We start from the raw sequence: 23,186 nt of genomic DNA, 5'->3' as shown, positions 1-23,186 counted from the left end.
TCGGAGCAGAAGAAATTGAATACCTGGGAACCGGCGCAGTTGGAGATCGGGGTCTTTGTGACTCATCCGCCACCACGGCCTGGTAGAAAACGGAACATTTAACTGCTGAAATTATGAACAGAATGATGAAGTCCCAGATGCCTTTTTTACAAGGCAGTCCTTTTCTTTAGCAGTAGCGATAGCAGAAAATCATTATTTCGTAGAATTACCTCTGGAATACGACCAATTTCAATTTAAATGAGTGATTCCAGTTGAGGCGGGTGCACAAAATGGCTACCTTGCGGAGACGCCCCCACCCCTAGATTTTTATTTATTTATTTATGTATCTTTTTTTTTTTTTTTTTTTTTAAGGCCCAATTTCAGCTGCGAAAAAAGAACCACAGCCTGCAGGACTAATTCATGCTTGGTAAATTGACAAGTTGTCAGCCTGGTTATTTCCCGCCGAACGTTATCAACAAAGGAGGAGGAGATCCCGTTTGCGGCTTTGTATTGACTTTTAGCTGCTCGCATCTGCGGGATCGTGCCGAGGCGGCCTGTTAAATTGAAGAAGTCAACTGTGATTTTTATTTCTTTACATAGCTTCTTTACAAGAACTTTTGGAAGTTGTCTTGAAATCTCCCACTGATCTGACTTCTCTAGGCTTCTTGTTTTTTTTTTTTCTTTTTTCCCAGAGATATATATTTATATATTGCGCTGCCAACGTCAGGATCAGTTTGACTCGTCTTTGCTCACAAGCAGCCTCCCGCTAGTGGGATGAATACACTGGAAGGCCTGAAAGTGTCTTCTTTTGCTCAGCCACTATTTCAAGTTCAGCCGCGGCAAAAACTTTAACAACCCCTTCCGTCTGCTGCTGCCGTTTTAGCTCGTACGCGCACATTTTAGCCTTAAAAATCCACAAAAAGTGACAAAAGGTTTGCACTTTTCCTTAAGCGGTGGTAAACATCCAGCGCTGTGTTTTGATGTCAAATCAACTTTCTGAGCTTGTAATCGCGTTATGAACCTTTCGGATGCGGAGTGACGCGCCCGAATCCGGCGGAGATGAAAAACACGAAGGTGACGCTATGGAGGAGAATGCCAAGGCAACTGCGTGGGCGTGTAGATTCAGCACACTTGAGAAGTGTATTTGTGGCTCTGTGTGTTTGCGCGAACATCCTGATTTGCGCTGTTTATAATTAGATCATTTTAATCTGTTAAAAGTCCCCGAGATGCTGTCAGGCACGCTTGTATGCAAATCGTCTTCTGTCCTAGCCGTCAACTTGGAGACTCAGCGAAGAAGCGGATGAACGTTTGGAGGCGGGCCAGTTGCGAATCTCTATGAATGTAGATGTCTTCCAAAGCCGAGAGTTTGTGAAGTGTCGACTTGGAACATTTTCAAATTCTTCCTATGATTAAGAATACCTCTCAACATGCTAGCGTTTGATTATCATCGCCATATGTTTTAATAGTAAACGAGAGCATCAAGTTTGCATGAGGCGGGGGGGGGGATGTGGAATTTGATGTTCAATGTGATACAATTTGCTTTCACGGTGGAACCTCTGTCGATGAACGCAACCGTTCGAGGATCTTGTTCAATCTCTGGTTTGGTCAAATTTTGAAACAAGCGCTGGACTTGAAGTTTACCGTCAAACCAAACTTAAAACAAAAAGAATTACACCTTGGGCAACCACATAACTTTGCTGCAGGAAGCCCGCCTAGCCTAATGCTAAGAAAATTGCAAAACGCCATAGCCAGGCTAATGAATAGCATCAGTGTCACAGGGTTCGAACCCTTTAAGTGAAGAAAATGTGTAGCAACACACGAAGAGAGACACGATAACAATTCTCACAGGCATATATTCTTTATCCTCTGTGAAAAAGGAGTAATATCACTACGTGGCCATCTCAATATATATATCCATATGTATTGTATTCTAACCCACTTTTTAAAATGAAAAATATTACTCTGTTTTTATGAAGACATTACAGAGGGCTATACTAAGAAAAACACTACCAAAAAAAACCCCAAAAAATAAATAACTAAAGTGTTTGGTGTAGTGGTCCTGCCAGAACCTGCACTGGCCCAGAATTAAAACGAAAATGAATAATTTAATTAACTTCATTAAGTATAATGAAAACATGTTGAAGATGTTTTTTGAACTTTTATATTCAACTCTGTGTAAGTTAGTAATATTTATGAATTATGGTTTCGGTTCAGCAACGGTTAGATTTTTTTTTTTTTTTTTTTTTTTTCCCCCCCCTGAAATGTGGTAAATGCGGCCAAATGATAAAATGGCAAACTTAAAAAGAAAAAAAACTGCAAATATCTCAAAAACATGATGTGCTCGAAAACAAGAGATTTTTCAGTGTCCAAATTACATTTGGAGACACCTGACTAAAATGGGCTGTTGACAGGTGTTATTAGCTGTACTGTCCTGTTCTTTCATTTGACCCATGGGCTAGAAATGGACTCCGAATGTACTCTAATTCCTGCCAGTGTTTCTAAGTCAAATATCAACATGCGCAATTCTCTGTGAGTGCTTGTCAATTGGGACGCGGGATGTTTGCTTGCTTCTGTTTCCTCTGGCTGCGATGTGCCCGTTCAGGTATTTGCGAATTCATAAGTCAACACCGGCATGTGCCAAAGCGCGCACACTCGGCAAATCCCCCAGCGGCGTGATGATGCAGTGGGACGGCCTGAAGCCCCCATGTTCCCCACCCAATGGCCACTTTTAGACTTTACTCTCCATTTTCTAATGTTGAGTCCAATGACACATTCCCATAACACCCTGATCGCATGTAAACCCGCCAAGGCTTTTTTTTTTTTTTTTTTGTATAATTTCACGACCCGTCCTCCCACCATATGTCTTCATGAAGCTCTGCGTGTGCGTGTTCTTTTGCTTTCCTGCAGCATTCATTTCCTAGCGTGTGCATGTGCCCGCTCAAGCAGGGAGAGAAGCTGTTGGCAAGTCATGGCGCAAGGGTTGTCTCTTTCATTTTTAAAAAAAAAAAAAAAAAAAAAAGATTTTACTTTTTTTTTTTTTTTATTCAAATGCAAGCAAGCATGCCCGTATATATTTCATTACTTGAGATTTGCACAGTTGCGCAGGTTGCAAGCAGACAAATATTGAGCACTTAGAAGTCATTCCTGCGTGGATGTGAAAAAAAAAAAAAAAAAAAACGCCCACAACAATCCGTCAAGTAATTAAATTGTCGCTTTTTGAATGAGCTTAATTGGTAGTGCAGCTGTTTATCCAAATGTGCTGCGCACACAAGGAGATAATCACTCCGGGACTGGAAGTCATGGCGATGTAAAGTGCAAGATCATTATTCCTCTCCAAGTCTATCACTGTGCCTGGAAATATTTTGTTTCATTATTATTATTTTTTTTTTTATAATAATGGTGGAAGCTACATTTAATACTGGGTGAATATTCCTCTGTCGCGGGTCACTTTAAAAGTATGATTTGTTGTCCGTGTGGGAATGTGTTAGCATTAAGGCAGAGTATTACTGTCAAGTTTGCCCTTCATTTGCGAGGCTGTTTGGCACTAATGAGATCTGAAATTTGGTATTTTTTCCCCTATCTTACAGTTAACTGGAAGATAGGGAAAAAAATAAATAACACATCAATTTGGTCTATTTTTTTTTTTTTCCACATTTGGACAACAATCACCTGCAATGAAAGATTCAACTTTGCCATTCATAACCGTTATTGTAGTACACACTCCAAATCAAAAGGGGGAGTAAATTATGACAGTATTCAATGTTACTTATGAATGCCCCCGCTAGCTTCACGCTAACGCATAATGGAAACGTCATAGACAGGCTAACAAATAGCATCCGCAGTCGCTGCGTGACCGCATCGACACAGCACGGTGTGATTTTGACCTATTTTTTTCTATCTGTGCAATTGCTATTTCTCTCCACTCAAGCAGCAGGCTGAAAATGATCACAAAGTGTCCCTTACGGCATCTCCAAAGTTGCCACGCTTGTCAACAAAAGCCGACTGGAATCCGCACTGCAGCGGTCACGTGGCTCGCACCGCCAGCCTAATTAATCACGGAGGCAGCCCCGGCATACAAAATGGCACCTGTCTGATCTATTAACGGGACCCTAGTAGATGTTTGGGTTCCAACGCTGTGCGTTTTTACACTCCTGCGGACTGCTGCGCTTTTTTATCCTCACTCAAACAAATTGAGATTGAGAAATGGAGGCAGAGCCCGAAGCGGAAGGAGGGCGGCGAGAATGCGGGAGGAAAGATGAGCGATGTACGCGGCAAAGAGAAATCTCATAAAGCCCTCCGCTCCCTCACTCGCTCTCGCTGTTTACCATCAGTGGAGACAGACGAGCCCCGCAGTCAATTACAGGTGCTTGTTAGACTATAAATGGAGCAAAGAAGTCATGTTGCCCTTCCAGGAGAATACAAATGTAATTTGTCGGAACACACCGCGACTGACGACGCACTTGACTCCCAGCTCAACCAGACCAGCTTTCTAGTGTTTACACGTGCCACTTCACCCGCACCAAAGGATGTTTTTGGAGTAAAGTTAGGTCAAGTCATTGCTTGGGTTAGGAAAGTCAAAAGTCAAGTTGTGCGAATATTGCTCAGTGAGCGCTTTAGCATCCGTACGTGCATTAGTTAGCTTTGCTAACACTCGCGATCCCATTTATTGGAATGGTCACAAATGAGTCCCCACATAAGTGACATGAATCTTAGGTCATGTTTGTGCAGCTATTGGCAAAAAGCTCAACTGCGACGTTGAGTAGCGGCCGTGCCTCTTATCCTTTTGGGTTGCGAAAATTGCACGCGATATTGCCTTTTCCCAATTGAACTCTTGAAACAAAATGCAATAACGACAGTGACAACACCTCAGAGAGGTGATGTAATTCAAAAGATGCCCCGTGGGATATGGTGCAATGCGTCTTTGTGAGCTAAGCGCAAAGCATCCGTTCCATTGGTCCTCCTTTACATGTATGCTCAGCGAGCCGGCTGGGAATCAAACGGCATGAACTTTTCTCGCTTATGCGCCATCAAAGTGAGCTGAGCTATTGACTTGACTTTTTGTTGAAATTAGACCTTCGGTGTAGACTGAAGCCGAATGAGCTTTCTTTTTCTCCTTGACTGACAGCCGGATAAGCGTCATTGTATTGATCCGGGGCGAATTAAAACCTTTTTCCTCCGTCCGACCTTGTGAACGCGCGCTGGCACCTGCTCTTTGTATATCTGAACACGAAGTCACGCCAAAACCTCTTCTGATTGGTTTTGAACTCAATATCCGAATCCTTTTGATTTAGAGAGCACCAATTCATAAAAGCACTTATCACAAGGCACTAAACGCATTGGGCGTGGCAACGGCGATACCTGTACTTTATACACGGTATGTATGAATATAAGAACATGAACTGAATCCTGCGGTACCCCGTACTTGGTGATGGAGGCAAGGAAAAACCCCATCAAAGGCAGAAAGCTCAAACGGAACACTTTGGGGCGGCTCTCTGCCTGAGAGATGTTAGATGGACCAAAAATTGAAGGAAAGAGGAGGGGAAGCTCGGTGCATCAAGGGAGATCACCTGGCAGCGCAACTAAGAGATTAGCCAGAACAATCCTGAGTCATCCCAGACCAAAAACCTGATCAATTCAATTCATTTCAATCAGTACAAAGCAGATGTCCTCCGCTTTAAAAGTGCCGTGGACCTGGAATGTCATCATATGCTTCCAGGAGAGCAGAATGATTCACGGTGGCACTCGCCCACTGGCGACTGCAGGTGCGACCCGGCCTATATTTGGCACCGCCACTGGTTCCCAGAAGTCATGATTGAAAAAGACATCTAACGGTGATGGCAACACCTGCTGCCTTTTTCACGCTCTCTCTTGCCCTCACACGTTTCGGCAGCGCTCGCTTGGCCGTTCCCGCTCGGACGCTCCGTTTTTACCTGGCGTTAGTTCTCCGGCTCACTGCGTCGCTTCCGTTGGCCCCCGCCACCCTCCTCTCCAAAACGCCTCGGAGCGCCGGAGTCAAGCGTCCCGGGTCTTTTTGCTTTATTGAAATGCCAGAGTGTGTCGTGGGGTCAGCACATATGCCACGCTGCGTGCGCTCGTCACACGCAGGGCCGAGAGCGTTCGCTTTGATGGGGTCAACAGACGGCCAGTCTTCTCAACGTCTCAATGATAAGACGCTTCGGAGATGTTTCTCCAGGTGACAAACTGAGGCTGATTGGATTGGATTGGGAGCTGGAGCAACGTAGTAAATACGAATGGGGATTGTCTTGCCGAGCTTTTTCACATAGCTTCGCTCTCCCTGTTGAAAACGCACCTGGGTTATTCATCCTGTAAGCTGTAAGGAGATGCGCTGCAGGTGCCTGGTTAAAAAAAGAAAATACACATACCCTATGGCCATATATAGAGTCAAATAAATAAGTCATGTGATGCGGGGAAAAGTGCTTAGCGGTAGAAACGGGAGAAGCCGGCTCCCTCGGCCTGGCGCCGAACGTGGGGTCAACACAAGGGTCGTCATCGCCAGCTGAATGTGATGCCACAGTTCAGGAGTTCACCAGGCACCCCTGCAGGACATTTACATCTGAGGGGCTACGTAAACATCGCATTTCATTCAATTGATTCACGCATAGATTGTTTTGCGCCTCGGCGCTAACTGGGACTGCTTTGTGCTGCTGGAGATCAAATATAATTGGCCGCAGTCACGTCAGCATTATTAACGTTTGAGGTTGAACGCGGCCTCATCAAAGAGCCTCGCGTTAAATCTTTCATACAGCATGAGCGCGGATCGCCTTTTATTATTATTATTATTTATTTATTTTTTTTTTGATGATAACAAAATCAGATTAGGCTCCTAATTGCTTTCAATGCGTCATCAAGCCTTGGAACAACAATGGGATTTTTAGCCGCGCTTCTTTTTGTTTTAATGCAGGTAACATTTTGTGAGTCTTAAGCGTAAAAATGGTAAAAATGTCATCAGAAATTCAGCCTGTTGCAGACCCTCCTTAAAGGTGGTCAGGCGTCTCAACAGTGTAAAACAGGGGTCCTCAATCCTGTTCCTCGAGGGCCGGCGTCCTGCCTGTTTTCCATCTGCTGCAACACGCACCGGATTCCAAATGATCAGGATCGTTATCCAGCTTCTGCAGACCTTTGGTGAATATCTGTAGCGGGGAGGGATGGAAAACAGGCAGGACGCCGGCCCTCGAGGAATAGGATTGAAGACTCCCGGTGTAAAAGCATGCGAGTTGGGTTAATTGGACGCCCTCCCTCGCTCCACGCCAGCTCTTTGCACACGCGCCTATTCGCGCTTCATCTTCATCTTGTCATCTCGCCTGTTAATAATCATTTAATTGCCAGCAGCCGCCCATCAGCCTCATAATTGGCTTGTAGGTTGGAAATATGCGCGCGCGCGTGTGTATGTACAGGCTCGCGTGCGCGTGTGTAGGAGATCCGATGAATGATCCGAGTCCCGTAGGAAATAGAAATAAAAGAATGCCTTCATTGTAGAACAGGTATTTGTGAATGAAGGATAATCCGCTGACAATCCCGAGCTACAGTTTTACCCGCCTGCCGTGTTTGCGTGCGTTTTGCGCCTGCGCGTATCGGCGGCAGCTTTATTTGACGGAAATGTTTTGTTCCCTGTTTATACTCATTAATAACCATGTGCGCCTATTGTCAGTTTAAAGCCCACTGCGACGAGTGTCTGGCCAGCCTGATTCGCTTTCAGCCAATAGCGGCTTATGTTGTCCTTTCATGGCCTTAATTACCAGCCAACAGACGTGCGTTTGCATCTGTCTGCGTGTGTGCTTTTCAATCCGCGTACAGTTAATGTTCCCGGCCCTTTTCAGTGCTTTTGTTCCGACAGGGGCGAAACCGCAACAAGCTGGCGCCGAATTTGAGTACGTTGTCGCGTGCAGATGTTTCACGCATTCACAAGAGCAGCAGGTGCTCGGCTAATTATTTTATTTTCTTCATCCGTTATAATCCCCCCGCTGTTCTCAGCCTCTGTTGCCACCGCTACATACAGTGCTGAGTGGTTAATAATATTGATGTAAATGTCAGAGTGATGCAGTGACGGCGCGAGGTAATTCCGTACCTACCTGTCGGGATGAAGAGAACAGCTAATATGAAAAGGACTGGTTATCGTTGCATCAAGTGTTTCTGCTGAGAAATCCTAGCCGGACTAGAATACCTCAGCGCGTAGTTACCATAGAAAGAGCCTTTAAGTGCGCGCGTGTGGAATTTAGCTCCCGCACTCGATAAGCATAATGAACCACCAAGGCTCTTTTTTCACCTGCAGACTCGACAATAAATGTTGACCCTGATTCTGATGAGATTTGATGGCGGTATCAGGGAGACTGGCAGCTGTCCAATGATTGATCGCAATTTCCATCATTTGGTTTGTAAATGCTTCATCCTTGCCGTGCAATTGACTGGCGTTGAGTCCCTGGCGCGCCTCGCCTCACCACTGCAATTTCTCATTTCGGTTCCGCATCCTCGAAAAATGCACATTGAATCTCTGAAATGTAACCGTTGTTCAGCGTCATCAAGGCTTCCTCTCTGAAATGGACTTCTTCATGCACCCGTGGCCTCCACATTATTTTAGGCCGATCCTTGTGTACCTTCTGCCCGCTCGCCCGATGTGAAACGATCGCAGAGTATCGTTTCCACGCGGCTTCATCGCCTTCCCGGCCCATTTTGAGGCTGACTCGCTGCGATGCAAGGACAAAGCGCCTCTCTGTTTCCTCGAATTCACTGAAATGTTTAACAGAGACTGATTTGGGGGCTGACATAAAGAGCGAGGTTGATGGGCTGTGAACAGAAGACTGGGAGGGTGAGGGGATATTAAGAGATCTTTGCACGCCAGGGACTGACTGAACTCAAAACACCCTGCGATGGTTTGATGCAGGCCTTTGGAAAACAAACTGACGGGGACGAAATCTTTAAGTAGAAGTGAAAAGGTGATGAGGATGAGGTGAGGCTGACAGACTACTGATGGAATTAATTTACAACGTGCGGGTATCAAAAGACACGGCATAAAGGATCCTATTGATAAGGTGCAACCTTTATTTGATGTCTCACCAATCCGTGTCTATTATAAAGGTCACGTAATCTCTCGGAAACGTGGTATTTCTTTATAAATGGGTGACGGTTTTGGTATTTAAGGTATCACCTCACAACAAGAGGGTTTGAACATTTTCTCTTCTGTGTTTGCTTTGTGGCTATCCTTCAGCTGTCGCGTCCATTGTTTATTCCACTTTTCTCCCCGAAGTCAGCCGGTACGGGCTCCAATCACAAATGCAAAGGTTATCTAAGGTGAAACTCTCGATTTATCGGTTGATCGGTGTTCCAAGCCTCATCCGTGGTCACAAGATCTGGGTAGTGACCGAAAAAGGACAAGGTTGTGGAAACGCTACATTTTCCACGCCGTCAGCACAGTCATCCAGAATGGAATCATAAACAGTGCACAACTTTTCAACAGCGCCTTCATTTTGCCCGAAGAGAAGAGGCCGCTAAATGAAGACTGGACAACTGGCATCGCTGATTGCACCTTGTTACCCGTGGTCTTGTTTACATTAACTGATTGAGCAACAAGGTTTCTGGGGCTTTTGCGCGGACAGTTTTGATTCAGCGACTGGGGACAAACGCTAATCTCAATCAGACACATGAGAGTTCAGTCGATGGGAACGCCGGCGATGCAGAGAGCCGGTCAATACTCAGAGCCTCCTCGCAATCCAAACGCCCAGATCTGTCGATTAATCCGAGTTGCTGAGATGTGCCTCGCTGTACGCGGCAGAATTCCACCCCGTGCTGGCAAAATGAGCGCTTTCATTGGATGATGAGGTCCGTTGGACCCCAGAAAAACCTTAGACTTTGCAGATGCTGACAGCTTCACATTCCAAACCAGGCCAACGCAAGACCTTGGTTACGCGACAAACTCATTTACAAGAGCGCAATTCTAGTTCACTCATCGACTCCTAAGGGACTCCTAAGGGTAGGACTGTGCTCAGTCAGGATTCTGTTCACATTAATCAGCCTCTCCTTGCCTGGAAGTTGGTTTCAATGTACCTGTTGCGCAGCTTGCCATCTTGTCATGAAATTTCAACAAGCCTGTGATGAAGACACATTTTTGTGCGTCTGTGTGTGTGTACAGTCCCACTTGACAACAGCTAGATGGAGGAACTGAAAGAAGAAGGGCACAGGGGTTGAGAAATGGAGGGATAGCAAAGCGGGCGAGAGGCTTTTGATGCTCTGCCAATAACGCTCAGCTGTGGCGCCGACGGAGCGCATTGAAATTGAAATTGCACGAGAAAGAAGGCGCTGGATCACACACTCCAGTGGGACCACAATTCCCAACGGTGTCAGAGCTGAGACTTCTCTGCATTTCTGTCATGGCCGAGGGAGGCAAGACACGGGAGGATAGCGGGTGAAAGAGGCACTTTCAGAAGCGGTTGTTATGCGAGAATAGCGCCGCCTCCCCCACCTCGCCACCTCCTTGGCTAAAACTCATATTCGTGCTGCCCATAGAAACTGTGTTCATGTAAATCGCTTTCCATTTCCCCTTTTGTATTCACCTCACAGTACCAGCTCCTATTCTGTTCCTTTCCTTTTTGGCCAAGTGAAGCACCTGGGTGTTATTCTATCTTTGACACATGAAAGGCAAAGAGGAAAAAAAAGACGCGGCGGAGTGTGGAGAAGAGGGGCCGCGATGCTTTAACTTCTTGTCCCTCTCTAAGCAAACATTTCACTTAAAGTGCTGTAAATATTGTTTAGCCCATTTGCGTCTGCTTTATAGCCTCTTTGCGTCTCTCCGCTTCATCAGCTGGTGATTCAAGCTGTACCATCCCGAGCCTTTGTGCGCGGCGCAAGGTCCAGAACGTTGCCGGCAAGTGCACTTACCTCAAGAGACCACACACTTTGCTTTTACACATCCTCTCCCTCTTGAATTATCTACTTATATAATCTACATTTGCATCGACTTTGGAGCACAAACATGCTGTATGGTGGCAGTGTTAGATAATATCAATAATATATATATATATATATGTTTTTTTAAAGAGGCTTCAAGCTTAGTCCTTAGTTACTTAGCTAGCTTAAGGCTAATGCTAACAGGCAATGATTAACATCCACGTGGCTGCAATGAAAACGATCGCAATCCGGGTCCCTCAATGCACGATGGAGGTGATGTTTCCATAAATCTCCCCCCTTGCCCCCCCCCTCCCCCCACCACCGGTGGCCGTGTGCACAGGGCTATCAACGCCACTAATATGTGCTCCGTGTCTTCCCCCTTGTTAGCTTTGATAGCTGTTATGGATTTGCCTCATAATCTTTTACTGGAGCCCGGCCTCATCGCTGAGCTGGCCTGTGAAGTGATAGGGAGGAACCAAGTGCTATTCCCGACGCCCCGGGGAGGGTGGGGGCGGGGGGGCTAGGGGGCTAGCAGCTGCGGGGAGGACGGGTGGCGACACACGAGGCGAAGTGCAGACAGCCAGCCAAGAAAGGCAATGCAGCAGAGAGATAAAGAGCCAAAGGAGGGCTCAGGATTACACGTCAACGGCAGATGGAGTTAAAAGTGTCAGAAATGCAGATGTAGAGATTTTTTTTTTTTTTTTTGCTTAAACGGAGCGCAATGCAGAGAGGAAATGAAGCAGGGCTGCAAAGTGAGTTGAAGGGCCCGCTGAATTTCATCACTTCTCCCCGCAGGCTGCAATGGAGACAAATACAAGGACATTTCTAATCGTATCTATATCTCATTAAACCAAATTATCCTCCAAGATACCAATCCTCTGCCCGGGATCCTTCAACCGTTATTCATAATGCTTTAAGAATCACAGTTATCTCACATCTTCCCTTCCCCCTAAGTGATGAATCAATAAGTCATTTAAAATAAACCAGTAACGGATGAGTTCTGCCTTTGCTGGACTTTCTTTGTCATTCTTCGTTGGATGCGTTTGAGGAGATTTAAGTTAAAGAGGCTGGAGAAGCCACGTCGGGTCTTGATTAAGACGTTGACATGTTGAATTGGGGATGTGGGCGGGGGGAGAGACTCCAGCGGACAACAACATGGACGAGGGGGCCCGATCGCGCAGGCAAGTGTTTTTCAAAATAAGATCTGGATTATGTATCGCGTGGGTTGTTTTGGAGCCGCGCGCAAAAAAAAACCTGCTGAGCTGTTTTTACTGACTCACTCGTTGGGTAGCTGCGGATTTTTAGCAGATTAGGTAACCGTTCATTATTTTGACCCACCAGATTGGGTTGAGCTCGACTCACTTCACAACAAGCAGCAGTTTGGCAGATAGTGGACAGTTCATAAAAACAAAAACAAACAAAAAATAGTCCTTAATCTGTTTAAAGCCACTCTCGGTTGAACTTTACCGTCAAACTAAACACAGAAAAAAGAGAATCACAAATTGTGTTTTTAAAACAATCACCGAATTTTGTTTGAGGAAGTCAGGTTAGCTAAATGATAACAAACGATGCAAAATACCATAGGCAGGCTAACCAGTAGCATTTGTGAGCGCGCTGTTGTAATATTTGTGATATTTGAACACCAATGGTGGATAAATACATGTACACAGGCAATATAACCGTCCTCACAAGCATGTATTCTTTATCCCCCGCAAAGAACAGCCAATATTACTGCGTCTTACTTAGTCAATTGCCGCTCATTTCAATGCTTCAAGAGGATTCAATTTGAAATTGTAGAACTGGAATTTGGTCAGCATTGCATCTCTGTGCAATCCTACGAAATATATTTGCGAGCAGGCTCACAGTTCTGAATCTAACAAACACAGACGCACAGGTGGCTTGTAAATGTTCACGTCCTCTGCTCCAAGTGCTTGGGAGGAAATATCCACATCGTACGTGAGTATGTTTTAAAGAGCTACAATGTGTGAGTGTGTGCAGGTAATAACTCAAACTCTTGCTCCGGCTGGGGGGTGTTGGGGGCTCCAGTGGCATCCAGCTGGCTTTTAATGGCACCACGACAGTCAGTCTTTCCCCTCCAGCGTTTGCCGCTTTGTCCCTTCACTTGTTCCGTTGCGTCTTTTGCTCTCCTCTTCACTGTCACTCCTCCTCCTCCTCCTCCTCCTCCTCCTCTCGGGCGTCGCCGAGTGCGCCGCTCTCGCCGCCTGCTGCATTTTGCAAGCCCGCACAAAATCACCGTATTCATCTCCTCGCCACCGCCGCCGTCATCCTAACTCGGCTCCACCAATTTAAATCCCTACCTATTTATATTCCTCCCCCACGTTATTTGCTTCCTCTTGCATCTTCGCCCCGACACCCCGCCCCCCCCCACCTACACGCCTCCCAAAACCCTGCCTGCCATCTCTCCTCCTCTCTTTCCATCTTTAATCCCCGTGCACTCTTTTACTGCCAGCCTGCAGGGCTCTCCAGTGCACAATGTGAATGTTTAATGAATCTTGTGTCTTTTACAATATCTGTCAAATCTACCTCCACTCTTCCACCTGTCCTCGTCCATTTCACGGCACCCCCCCCCCCCCCCCAACGCCCAACCCCTGACTTTATTTACTGCCCTACAGCTACCCAGCTGGTTACAAGCAATAAGAGCCGCCTGAGGGACACCTGAAGTGAAAAATGGGGAAGCTATTTCCCCCTTTTTTTTTTTTTATGGGGCAAGTGGAAATTGTTTGAGGAAATCTCGCTGCTTGATTGGTATATGGTCAATTTATTGAAAAGATGGCTGCAAATTGTGGGAACAGATGGTCACCTCCAAGAACTGGAAGAAAATATGGCGTTTAGCCATTTCTGCAGCAGCAGCAGCTTCGGCTCTTCTGGGTAGCGAGACATTGATCCACCGCGGAGCAACTCGTGCGCTTGGCCAGGCTGCCAATAAGACTCGGAATGACTTTCTGATCAGCTTATTGATTCCGTTGGTTGCAGAATCACCCCACTGAATGACTGGCCTGTCGCCTAATGAGGTACAGACGTAGCCAATGTTGCCCTTCTGCCGCTATTAAGTCAGGACTATTTCCTGTGTCATACTAATGCGATTGGTGTCTGGTGCGTTGAAAGGTTGGGTTCGGAAAAAGCCCATAAACAGAAAGGACATTTCTCCAAAATGGCTCCATCTTTGAATATAAATTGAAGAAAATAAATCAGACCTTTTTGGGCCAGATAGACCGACATGATTTTTTCAGGGCCGATACCGATTATTAGTAGTCAAAGACGCCGATAACCGATATTTGGAGCCGATATTAATTTTCAGCAAAAAGCCAAATATTGGCATCACAATCTAAAAATAATTAAACTCTTATCTTCGCTGGAACATCTTTAAGCGTATTGACCAACTTTTCAGATTTGCATAGTTGAATTTTTGCGATGAAGCTCACAATGTGTTGCTAGGGGGTTGAAAAGTTTGCTAATTTTCACTATTCACCAGCACCATCTCTTCTTGGGGTGTTTTTTTTTTTTTCCCAGGATGGATTTTCACTTGAGTGTCAAAATCAAGGTTACAAAAGGAGATTAATGTTTGCGTTGCTACTTGTTGCTTTCATTTGCAACCTCAACATGCGACGCAGACTAACCAGACCCGTTTTTCTTTTTCGATAAATTCATTCCACCTGACCAGAGGCTGTCATCTGCGTGTGTGCGTGTCCCGGAATATCGAGCGAAACATTTGTTTGCCGCCGTAATTTCACCGTGTCCATCGCTTTCTTGTCTTCTCATGCATTAAGTCATCGTCACATGATGCATTAAAATATGATCGGTCAACCATAGGCTCCACTGAAATTGATTGAAAGGTGTGAATGTGGGGAAAATAAGGCGATTAACGTTCTATATACAATGGTTCCGTATTTGGACCAAAGAAGATTTTATTCTTTCTGCCGTTAATGGTTTCACGTCACCTTTACCTTAGAACGTGCTGCTTTTATTTTCTCCCGTTACCTGACATCAGGCTGCACTTTCACATATCTGTCAGTCTGCGGTCTCGCCGAGTCGGAAGCCAAATAAATAAATAGTCTGAGCTGATTACTTTTTGGGGGAATCAAAGTCGTTAGGAACAGATCGGGAAATGAGCGCTCGCTTGGAAATTGTCAACGAAAATTGCTTGAGAATCTTTGTTTGCTTTTGCATCTAAATTGGATTTTTACCTCCGTCTTTGTGTAATGTGTAATGACAAGTGTGAAACATATCACAAATTGGTGTAAGTTGTTCTCCGGTGCCATTATCTGTGTGTAGTTTCAGATACCGTGCTACTAAATTTGGTGCGTTTTGGTAATAAGGACACCGAATGATCGATTGTTTCTGCCCCGCTGTCATTTTTTTTTTTATGGAAGCACGGCGCATTCAAAGCGACGGACTAACCGATCGGTTGCGGACACGCTGTTGGACATTCCTTCACTTCCTTTAAGGACTCCTCCTCTTGAATGTCCAGACTCCGTTGCCCACGGATGTTCTGTCATCGTGGTAATTGAAAGAGAAACATTTGATACGCCAGCCATGTCGAGCTGTCATGCGCCGGCCTCGCTCTTAATGTAATGTTAATAGAACATTAGCCTCCAGAGGAAACGCCCTCGAGGTCTGCCCAGTGATGGAAAGTGCCCCAAGCTTCTCGTGTGTGTGATTACGGAATTTATTAGTCCGTTTACACGCCTGGCACTTTTGTCTTTGTCATGTGGCTATGTTGACCGATGGAGTGTCTGAAATAGATGTCTTTCATACATGAGCTTTGGGGTTGTTTTTTTTGTGCCTATTTGACACTTGTGTGCATTTTGGCAGGAAGTGAGCGAGCCTTCAAAAAGAGTCAACACCGGCTTGTTCCCAGCTGTTTATTGACACTCCCAGTTGAAGTTTCGAGCAAAACTAACGAATAACATGAAGAGAATTACATGTTGAATTGCGTGAAGAATTGCAAACACATAACGTCATCTTGAAAATATCTGCTAGCTCAATGCTAGCACATGATGTCCAACGCTATCGCTTTGATTTGATGAAATAAAAACACAGATTGGCATTAGCCACTACCCAAATGTAAGTACTTGTACTCATAAGCAGTCTGGAAAAAAAGCAACATCGGTGCAGCCCTGATCCGAACAATGCACAAGCTAGCTGCAGGTTGAAAGGAACTAAAGTTAAAAAGATGCAGACGTCTTGAAATGCTAACTTTACTCTTACTCCATTCATCTAATTCATTTGTTTGATCCAATTCCACTTGATTGTCAAAATATTTTTTTGTAGTATTCCCATCCGTTTTCTACGCACTTGAACTTGTCAAACAGACGTCAACAAAGGGACGAAAAGGACCTGGAGGTGGAGCACGCGTGCGTTGACATCAAGAGGCATGTATTGGAAAGAAGACTAAGCGGCGGTTGAAAGGGGATATTGGCCAAGCACCGTTGAACCCTTTTCCCCGGTTACTGCTTGTATTTTTCCGCGCTTAGCTCCTTTCTGGCACTTTTAATCAACGCACTAAGGCTCGCTGAGGTTTCATTGTGGAGTGTTGCCTGTGAGGGCCTTCCCGGACCTGATTGATGGATGTCATTTTTAGACAGGGGAGGGGCGCGGGTGGATATCTGGAAGTCGATGGAAGGCGCTCGGAGGGAGGGGATGAGCACGCGAGAAGGCAGACGTGCGGATAGTGAGAGGAAAGACAACCGCAGAGAACAGGGTGAAAGAAACCAGGGCAAAATCGATGGCTGCCGACTGACACCCTTTCACATCACGGTGTTTTGTGGCCACTTGATTGGCCCCGAGCCACACGGGGGGGATCTGCTGAGGAGCAGATTAGAGCCATACTTCCTGGATTACTGGGTCAAAGAGCATCCAGGAGAGAGACAAATCACACTTGATGTTGTTTAATGGAGCAGACGGGAAAGAGGACACCGCTACTTTTACTTTTTCGTGACACCTTTACTTGTCACACACTCCTCCAACTTTATAGTGCTGCCGCAATGGTTTGTCTAGAGTGAATGCCATTTTTGTCCAGCACTGTTTCAAGACTTTATTTATTTTATTTTATTTTTTTTTAAATAATCCTGTGTAATATCAATTAGTGATTGCTCTGATCACCAGAGGTTTTTCTTACACTAACAATTTAGTCCAGGTGTGTATGCTCCCTTGGGAGCACACTAGGAGGTAGGAAAATAAAAGAAGACCTGGCTAGCAGTACGTCTTTGTGTGAATAGTGCTTCTTGCTATTGCGCATGATTGCATAATAGCCGGACCTGGCACTGAGCTCGCTATGCAAAATGAGTTTTATCAACTTTGCGTCGGTACCTCGTTTCCATTATGCTTCTGCTGGCAGCGCGAGCGGGTTATGAAAATGAAGGGCCTCCTCCGTGCAGTGTGCTCCGCGTTGGCCCGGGCTATGCCAGCTCCAAATCACCAGCGTGCCACATCCACTTACTGTTGCTCTATCATTTCGCCCTGACACAACCCGACTTGAGTGCTCCTCCAGCTCTAGTGCGGTCAGGGCAGCGAAACGCAAACGGCTGCAGAGGGGACGACAACCTTTGTGTGTCATTTTGCGAGCGCCGCGGGTCCATAGAAAAGCGCCGAAGCTCTTGGCTGAAGAAATCCGGCGTGACAGCAAGAAGCCGAGCCTCGAGCCAACGTGGTCAATACCTGAGGAATACTTCATGCGCGAAAGGCGTATTGATCGGCTTCAATCTATGCACGAGCTTTGCCAAAGCAGTCGCGCATCGACGGGAGCGGGCCAAGGACTAGGGCCCTATTTATGTGGACGCAAAATGTATGAGACCCTGCAAATGGGAATGTGTCGACACACAAGTCCCTGTAAAGTGAAATTAAATTACCTGTAGATTTGACACGCCACAGAGAAGAGCGATCACAACCCTGACAAATTTGAATGATTAAAAAAAACAAAAAAAAACGCCGCTGTGTTAAATGCAGTGGGCGTGTCTGCTGAATGTCCTAAAAACCACGCCCAGCTCATCTGTCAACTTTCAATCAAAGACCACACTCTTCCTAACCTTCACCTCCCTGCATGTTTGAACTGCAGAAAAATGTGTCTGCTTCAAGCTTACGCTCCACGGTTGCAGTGCTCAATTCACGCGGTGACCCATTTGTCTCGGTGAAATCCGTTTGTCATTCACGTGACACTTTTGGCGGTTTCTAATTCTAGTTTTCAAATCAGCAACTAGAGCAGCCTTCCGTATGTATCCTGCAATACAAAGCAGTTGCTGCTGAAATAATTCATGAACAGTCCCAATTTTCTTGTATAAGGACATGAAAACGCCGACTCCCCAAATTTAGAAAAAGAAAATGGCTCACATTATGCAACAATCCCACCCATGTAAAGTCGATTAGCATAGCACAATATCCCCCCATCTGTGCCAGGTGTACAGGCTATGCTGGACGGCGCACACGCACACACCGCATAATGTCTTCCCATCCATTCAAGCTTGCTATTTGCCCACACAGATGCTATCGGCAACAATAAGTCCCGTTTGGTCATTGCTATTCACAAAGCATAATGTCACACAAATATTCCGTTCATGGGAAAATTCAAATAGAAACAAATTACCGGCTGAATATTGTATGGACCGGCTGATTGGCCAGCTGCGCGCACACTGCCGACTTCGGTGAGGGGCCTTTTGAATATTTAATCCTGATGCGCACAGCGTCTTATTTGGCGAATGGCGTAATTGTCACGCACGGGCGGCGACATCAACTCGCTGATGCGCGATTGTCAGGCCACTATTGGCTCTTTGTGTGTTGGCGGGTTACTCATTTGTGGGAGATGGACAATGATGGACTGCTCAGTGACGTGTGTGTTTGCGTGTTGACTCTGTATACCCCCATATCGCAAAACAAAATAACCGAACAAAAGGCATCATCGCAACTGTGATCATATAGTGTTTAACTAAACCCGTTGCAGTATGAATGGTTATTCACCTGTAATGTGTTTTACAATGCTGTGGGTGCTTCCGTATGGAAACGTGAACTGCAGCTGCGCTTAATTACAAACTGGCATCCCGCCAGACCAACCAATCGGCCCGTCGCCGACGGATGCCCGTTTTGCTGACGAATGACGGGCCACCTTTTAAAAATGACGGAAGTCACTGACGGACCGTTCGTCTGTCAACGGCGGGCGCGGGTTTTTCTCGCATTTTTTTGGGGTGGGCCAACTGACAGAAGAACCGACTAACGGTCGATCACACTTCAGTCCGTCACGAAAAATGACGGACTGACGAATGGTGGGCGGGTACCCTGGCCGCTGACAGATGACGGACCAGCAAAATTGAGTAAACTGCCCATCTCTGTAAACAAGCATTCATGTCTTCAGTTGAACGCCTTCATCCAGCAGATAAGGCCAGCTGGAGGTTAGCGGGGCGTCCCCGCCTGCGGGGACCGAAAGCACTTCTGACGCACTGCCGGCTGATGTTTGTCCAGGAAGCTGCTTCAACACCTATGTAGTGCTGTACATTCTCATACCGGCACATGGCCTCGGTCACAGGTTCAGGCAGTAATTGGATGTCTGATTACTGTCAGATAGTAAGTGCGTGCAAGAGAAGAGGGAATGCAAGCCAAGGTATTGCCCGAAAAGAAGAGAAAAATCTTCTCGGGGGCGAGAGGACGTGTTCTCTCGTTGTGATCTCGCAGCTTAACGTTGACCTTGTGCTTCTTATCTGTGCTCTGACATCCAATCATCCCTTGCTTATCTCCTCCTCCCTCACCTCACACCCGATACTTTTCATCTTCTCCTACTGCCTCCTCTTCCCTCATCCCTTCATTTCAAGCCAAGCCCTCAACCCAATCCCAGCGCTCAGCCTTCTCGCCGCAATATCCCCTTTCCTGTCGTCTGTCCTGCCCAAGCCCGCCGTCCGGCTAAAGGAAAGCCTTTGGGATTCTTGCCATTGATGGAATTGGAAGATAGATATCGGTGATGTGTGAAAAGGTGGTCGCCGGTCAGACGATTCAGTCTCTCGCTGTCTGACTTCCCGCGGCCCACCCACTGATGGACTGCCTTTGCCAACTCAATTTACTCAAGAGTTGCATCTCGTTGACATGACGGCACTCACTTCTTCTACGTAGAGGTGTGGCTGGAAGCACTTCAAAAGAGCGCACTCGCACTGTGGACATTAAAAGTAGGTGCCCACCCGTCTGGCCTCAGCCCTCAAGAAGTGCTGACTTGAGCACTGGACTCTTGGACTCCTGTGGTGAAGGCAGACCGGCCCCACACACATAAACACACTGCGTACTCGAAAGCAGATGGAGTGGGAAGTTAAACGTCCATCCGAACCACAAACTCATTCCGTCGGACTCGCAAAACCAAATTGAAAGATGTCTGTGAGATGAAATACTGGCGCCGATTGACGTGTAGTGGACTGCTACTTAGCCTGTCGTCTACTATTATAAAAATGACGATGGAGCACACTCTGGTGATTAAGTCGTTGCCGGTGCCCTTCAGCCCCCCAGACGTGAATTATATCGACTTTGTGTTTTTCATATATCAGCCGTCACTGTGACAACAGAAAGCACTCATTTTTTGAATTTCTATTAACAAAACAACAAAGTGGAACTGTTGATTGAGGTTTTGATTAATGGGCATGAATTGGATCATTTAGTTTAATGACATTGATTAGCCCAGGAACTTTCTGGTAACAAGAGTTCCTGGAAGTAACGGCTTCCTGTGGGCCACGTGGTTTGCATTTGCACCGTACCTTGCAGTTCGGGTTAATTGATCCAATTGAGATTTGAAACTGAATTCAGTGGCTTATTATTCCCACCCAATCACAAATGTGTCTTCACCTCAGGTCTGTTTGGGGTGTGCGCTATCTTAATTTTACAAGTTTACTCAAGGCAACAAGACGCTCTATCTGCTCAGTCATATTTTAATGAAAGGATGTGAATTTCCACGGGCAGAGGCTCCTCGGGTGTTTTTTCGTGATGTATTTGCAAGCTAGGGAAGATGTTGAAACTCACTCGAAGAAGCAGAACATGTTTGCCACAATCCTTAAACTGCAAAAACCTGAAGTTGAGACATGTTGGACACGCAACAAGCGGAATGTACATCAACTGGCTCCTGGACGAGCACACAGATACCCAGTCTCATGAATCATTGATTGTGAAAGCCCACGCTGCAGCGCCCCTAGCAACGGACAAAGCATCAAGCAGCAGCACATTTTTGAATTCTAAAGAAGAGCCAGCGAGGAGCAACTTTGTCATAATAACCGCTTTTCTATCAATGCGCGAGACTTGTGGGCGGGTTCATCAAAGAGCGATGAGCTAAACTCCCGACAGCCGTTCATTGTCTCGGTGTTGTGGACTAAGTCGCACACCTTATACAAAGAACAATGGACCATTGATTGACTTCTTTTACTCTTCAGGCTGGAGACCAATGACAACTTTCAATGGGTACTGTTTGGACTTTCATGAATGACCAAAACAGCATAGAAGGGAGGAATAGAAGAAGCCTTGGGGCCTTGGAGCTCAATTTGACATTTAAAGACGACTGGAACAAATGAACTTCACTTTTTGTAGGGAATTTCACTCCGTCCACCTTGCACCAATTTGAGTTGCGGGTATACCCATGTTGCAGAGGTGGGCGTTACACTGAATTTTATCTACTTTTTTTATCTCCTTTTTATTCTGAATCATACAAAATATCGCTGGCCCATCATCCGTCAGCGGCCAGGGTACCTGTCCGTCATTCTTCAGTCCGTCATTTTTCATGACGAACTGAATTGTAATCGTCAAGCCGTCAGTAAATCCGTCACTTAGCCCATCAGAAGTCCGTTGGTCCGTCAGTCCGCCCCAAAAACGTCGGTGACCATTACACTGACGGATGAAAACCCACTTCAGTAATTCATCGGTCCATCGTTTTAAATGGTGCCCAGTCAATCGTCAGCGAAACGGGCGTCCGTCAAAGACGGAATACCTGCCCCTGCCATTTTGGTATCAAGCCAATTTTTCCATCTTGAGAAAGAATCGCAGCAAAGGTTTGAGGAAGAGGAAACTTGTGACGCTAACTGCAGTCATTCCCGCAACCTCGCCACGTCCAAACAATTTTCCGTCACGTTGGCGCTTCCTGGAAAGGTTTCGTGAATGACGAGGCTCGTCACAGACATTCGCCATCAACGCAATTTGCTCGCAAAACAAAACAGTTATCATCAACGTAATATGTGGGGGGGAAATCAGTTCCAAAGGCATTGCAAGAGCTTGATTGTTTGTTGTTTTGATTTGGCTGGTAGCTTGAAGCAGATGGTTTAGTTACCAAAATCAAAATTCTTCCAAAGCAATTGGATATAAACACAGTTATTGTTTGTACCACTGAATAACAACTATGAGGTGGATGCTGGACTACATTCTCATTTGAAGGTCACATTATTTATTGCCTAAGGACCCTTTTTTATTTCCCATTAGGCACGTACGAAAGACGGTCGATTTTTCCCCAATAACTTCCTGTCCCTGCAACGATGATGAATGTTTGAGGATGAACGTCGTCGGATTCGGACGCACTCTGGCACTCCGGTTTGCCTGCGACTTAATTTGATATGTGGAAAGTCTGCTTTGCATGCAGACAGTTAGCGATGATACGAGTCAAACAAACTGTGGCTTAATCACTCCTAAAGTGCTCCAAGGACAACGCGGTGAGAACGCACCAATGCTCCTCTGCCTGTGTGTGTGTGTGTGTGTGTGTGTGTGTGTGTGTGTGTGTGTAATACCACCCATGTTTTTGTTTTTTTGTTTGTTTTTTTTTGCAATAAAAGCCCATGAATACCAAAGTGCACGTCAAGTAGCCGATTATCCTTGAGAAACTATTTGGAGGAAATATTTGCTTTTAGTATTCAGTCATTGTCGCCCGCATACAAGATCGTCAGTCGCAATGATCCCGGGAGGCTTTCAGTTGGAGGCTAATGAATATTTGCACGCACGTGTGCGCGGGCCGGCATTGCGATTAAGAGGAGTGGCGCGTCGACTCCGACAGACTGTACACATGCACAGCAAATGGCCTCATTCAGCGGCACAGACAAACACGACGGAGAGATTTACACATTGTGCTCAGGTTGAGGATCTGGCGGGCTTAATGTGCCACAAAGACGTAATCCTGGACAAACACACACCTTGAGCCGGGCTAATGATACAATAAAGGGGAGCTAATAAAACAGCTTAAATGCGACGCGTCTGCTAATGTTCAGTATGCTTTGCCTTTGTTTTTGTCATGGCGGGCAGTGGGGAAAGGCAAAATGGTCAGTGCCATATTCGCAACGTTGCGCCACACCTGGAAT

At 46.0% G+C, this 23,186-nt stretch overlaps 1 protein-coding gene across 3 annotated transcripts in view; it reads left to right on the top strand.

Annotated features, from left to right (window-relative positions):
- Positions 1 to 23,186, top strand: part of grm8a (glutamate receptor, metabotropic 8a) — a 112,132-nt gene that overhangs the window by 57,402 nt on the left and 31,544 nt on the right. The window lies entirely within an intron of this gene.

This window comes from Filicampus tigris, chromosome 22 (genome assembly GCF_054856515.1).
Source record: "Filicampus tigris isolate MCC_2025a chromosome 22, RoL_Ftig_1.0, whole genome shotgun sequence".
Taxonomy (NCBI): Eukaryota; Metazoa; Chordata; class Actinopteri; order Syngnathiformes; family Syngnathidae; genus Filicampus; species Filicampus tigris.
This window is presented reverse-complemented; position numbering and strand designations above follow the sequence as displayed.